The 4,349-nt window shown below is 43.2% G+C and overlaps 1 long non-coding RNA gene across 1 annotated transcript in view; it reads left to right on the top strand.

Moving 5' to 3' along the window:
- Positions 1-2,621: 2,621 nt before the first annotated feature.
- The window catches only part of LOC121014217 (uncharacterized), a 57,775-nt gene continuing 56,047 nt past the window's right edge, over positions 2,622-4,349 (top strand). Inside the window, exons 1-2 of the long non-coding RNA XR_005783114.1 lie at positions 2,622-2,713; positions 3,831-4,016. This is a non-coding gene — a long non-coding RNA (uncharacterized LOC121014217). The remainder of the gene's footprint in view (positions 2,714-3,830; positions 4,017-4,349) is intronic.

The raw sequence follows: 4,349 nt of genomic DNA, 5'->3' as shown, positions 1-4,349 counted from the left end.
GAAGAGAGGGGGGGCTGTATTTAGTAGCACAGTTGGTGACGGTAAGACAAATGGTTCACCCCTAGGATTTCCTCTGCAATCCTCTTAGAGAGATGTGTGGGCCAGCTCTATAACTCACCAGGGGTGATCCATCATGGTGGTGGATGGGTTTCAGGCTACAACACAGTCTAGACAGAGAGAAAGAGAGCCAACGAGAGGGAAGCATATTCTCTCTTGGATAAAGGCAGAAAGGCAGATGTTAATGATTAGCTTTCATGTGGGTTCTGTGTCTCTGTGTGCATGTGAGAACTCAGGTTCCTAGGCATCCTTCCCTCCATGAGCTTTGGGGCCTCTTTGGTTTTGCCCCAGAAGGAAGGAAAAAGGCCTTTTTTCTGATGAGGTCAGGCTTTAGGTCAGGGTGGGGAATGGAGGGGAATCTGTCTTTTTTCTCCAAGGAGTGAATATCAAGTTTTAGAGTCTCAGGGGTTGGCTTGACAATTTGTTCTCTTTCCTCTACCTCTGCACTGAGGTCTGAAGGGCCCATGTAGAGCAGAGGGCTGTCAGCTCAGGGCCCTACCCTTTAAGGAAAGCAAGTTACTTTTTTTCTGGGGCCATTCATTTTCCAATCTTTTTCTACTTCCTGGAATTCTTACCACCATCTCAGCCACAATAATCTGAACATGCCTGAAAGTCTACAAATGCTTTATCAGATACCCTATCCACAAAAGGGAGACTCAAAGAGCCACCTTAGCTTCTGGTGACATTGTGTCCTCAGGCAACTCAGGTCCCCATTTTTTGTACTATTTAAAGTCAAATGGAGCCAAATCTTGCCTCCTCACTGCTTCTCTCTTCCTTCTGTGCCTTAGTCTTCATGACCTCTGGTGTCTCACTGGGGTTCAGACTTAAATCCATGTCATGTGGATGTCCTGGTTGCAGATGCCCCCTTGAAGGTTTTTCATGTCTATTTCAGCCTTTCATGTATGTTCTGGAGCTGCTGCGGGACCCAGAGTTCCTGTTGTCACAGTCAGGTCACCCTGATATTCCTGGTTTAAAATGTGGAGGAATGTCCTGAATGGTTATAGTGGTTCATTTTTTGTTCTTTGGTTTCTCCTGAGGCTGGGAGAACAGCATGCTAGAACAGAAGGAGCACTGGGTTCGGAGCCCAACAGATGAGGATTTGAATGCTGCTGGCTCCTGCACTTACTAGAAGTAGATCTTGGGCAGTGTCAGAATCTCAGGGCTTCTGTCTGTAACATGGGAGAATGATATCCACCTCTCAGAGTTATGATGGAAGTTCAGTGAACTAATGTACATCATCCGCTGGCACAAAGGAGACATGTGATGATGTTAGTTCATTTTTCCCTCCCTTTCGTTTTACCCATCCCTGCCCCCTTATGCTAGCACATTTTCACTGGCCTTCTCCATAGTTAGGACTTAACACTGGAATTAGAAGGTACTCTCTGTCTTTAGAATTAGAGACAACACTGCTGTTTTCCCCTGAGAGCTGTGACCCACTTTTCCTACACAATTTACACAAGTTGTGGTATAACCTCAGGGAGTATTAGGGTTTAGCATGTACGTTAAAAAATGTCTCCTATAGAAACAACAACTGTTGGTGAGGATGTAGAGAAAAAGGAACACTTCTGCACTGTTGGTGGGAATATAAACTGGTGCAGCCACTCTGAAAAACAGTATGGAGGTTCCTCAAAAAATAGAATTGGACTACCACACGATCCAGTAATTGCACTACTGGGTATCTACCCAAAGAATATGAAAACACTAAATCAAAAAGATATATGCATCCCTATGTTTATTACAGCATTATTTGCAGTAACCAAGATATGGAAGGAGCCCACATGTCCATTGAAGGATGATAGAGAAGATATGGCATATATATATATATATATATATATGTGTGTGTGTGTGTATATATATATATATATATATACACACACACACATATGAATATGCACACACATACACACACACATACTGGAATATTACTCAGAAAGAAAAAGAATGAAATCTTGCCATTTGCAACAACATGGATGGATCCAGAGAGTATGATGCTAAGCAACATAAATCAGTCAGAGAAAGACAAATACCGTATGATTTCACTCATAGGTGGAATTTAAGAAACAAACAAATGAACAAAGGAAAAAAAGAGACAAACCAAAAAACAGACTCTTAACTATAGAGAACAAACAGATGGTTACCAGAGGGGAAAGGGGGGGGATGGGTGAAATAGGTGAAGGGGGTTAAGAGTACACTTACGACGAGCGCTGAGAAGTGTGTAGAATTGTCGAATCACTATATTGTACACTGAAACTAATATAAAACTGTGTGTTAATTATACTGGAATTAAAAAAAGATCTCCTATAGATGTTTTGCCTTACGCAATGATGGAAAGCCCATTTGTCTCTAGGCAATATGAAGGAGGCTTGGCTTCTGAACACACATAGGGATATCCTGGCAAGTACCATAGCTGACTTACTTGAATGAGGCAGGACATTCACATTCACTGTCCTTTGTGGTTATAGGATAGTGAGGTGGTAGAAAGTACAAAGGAATTTCAGGCCATACAGTCGGTCATGGCTTGGGATGCAGGAGTGGGGGTGCAATGATCTAGTCGCCTTCCTGTTGTTTTTCTCCAGACTGGTCCTTTGTGCCTTAGACCTACAGCTTCTGCTTGGAGGGATTTGTGATGGAGACAGACGTGTGGATGCTTGGACAGGTCTGTAGGCATAGTCTAAAACGTGCATTCTTTTTTAAAAAAATTTAAAAATGTTTATATATTTATTTTGAGAGAGAGTGAGCAAGCAGGGGAGGTGCAGAGAGAGGGAGAGAGAATCCCAAGCCGGCTCTGCATGGTCAGTGCAGAGCCCAATGTGGGGTTCAAACCCACGAAACATGACCTGACCTGAGCTGAAACCAAAAATTGGATGCTTAACCAAAGAAGCCACCCAGGTGCCCCTAAGCATGCATTCTTAATAGGGTTCATATCACTCCCAACAGCATGCAAAATGCTTCTTGGGGAACAAAAAATTTCCTTTCTGTGTATAAAGCCCAGGTATGCATACAACATATAAACTGCCATACAGTATATCTGTGATATTAAAATTTCATGAGGACTATTTAGAGGGAAAATGTCTAAACACTCTCCTTAAGGGGGCGCCTGGGTGGCTTAGTCTGTTAAGCAGCAGATTGGTTTTTGGCTCAGGTCATGATCTCATCGTTGTGAGATCCAGCCCTGCATCGGGCTCTGTGCTGACAGCGTGGAGCCTGTTTGGGATTCTCTCTCTCTCTCTCTCTCTCTCTCTCTCTCTCTCTCTCTCTCCCCGCCCCTCTCCCCTCATGTGCTCTTTCTCCCTCTTTCTCAATGAATAAATAAAATAAAATTTAAAAAACCTCTCCTTAAGGGGGAAATAATGAAAAAAAGTTTGAAAAACACTGGTCTAAGTTAGTGGTTCTCAACTTTGGTTGCACAGTAGAATTATCAGACAGGCTTTAAAAATCGCAGTGCTTGGACTGCACCCCAGACCAATCAAAAAAGAATCATCCGGGTTCATCTAAAGCATTAGTATTTTTTAAACACTCCGCATAATTCCAATGTGCAACCAAGTGTGACAACCCCTGCTGTGGATCCTGGATACTCAAAATGGGCCAGCATTGTCCATGTCACCTGGGAGCTTGTTGGAAATGCAGACTCTCAGACCTCCAGGTGATTCTTGAGTTTATTGAAGTTTGAGAAGCTCTTGGATAGATAAATATTTATCACTAACAAAACCTCGGAGCACTTCAATGCAGCTGCATTCATGCAACGTCAGCATGTTTCCATCTGTTTGTTTCAGGACCTCATCGTTGGCCTTTGGAATGGGAGGCCTGGTATATCAGGAGTGGCCCACAGCTACATTTGTGCTCTGACACGTTGGGAAGCCCCCATGATCTGCTCAGAAGAGAGCTATTCACAGCTCATTGCCAGGAAGGGGACCTATGTGAGCAAAGGGGTCAAGTCCAGTCAGCTGGAACTAAGTGAGGTAGGATCTCATTATTAAACCAGTGATTGGTAGCTCTTGGGCAAGAGGCTGATGTGTGGAAAGTAATGTTTGGGGCCAGATTAGCTTGTCAAGTCTGTGGGACATAGAAGAGCAGAGAACGTCTGGGAAGTTGGTAAAACTGGGATTTTGTTCAGGTATCTCAGTGAGGTCTGCCATTCATGCCTTTGCTCATTCATTCAGCAAATGTTTGTTGAGTAGTCGCTATTTGGACTTGACCTGGCATTGTTGTTATGGGGAAAAAAGGAAGGATAAACATGGTAGACCTTGAAGGGAGAGCTTTGGAAGTAAGATAAAAAAAAAAAAAAAAAAAAA

Source organism: Herpailurus yagouaroundi, unplaced genomic scaffold (genome assembly GCF_014898765.1).
Source record: "Herpailurus yagouaroundi ecotype Mexico unplaced genomic scaffold, PumYag 201, whole genome shotgun sequence".
Taxonomy (NCBI): domain Eukaryota; kingdom Metazoa; phylum Chordata; class Mammalia; order Carnivora; family Felidae; genus Herpailurus; species Herpailurus yagouaroundi.
Note: the sequence above shows the minus strand (reverse complement) of the source record. Positions and strands in the feature narration are given on the sequence as shown.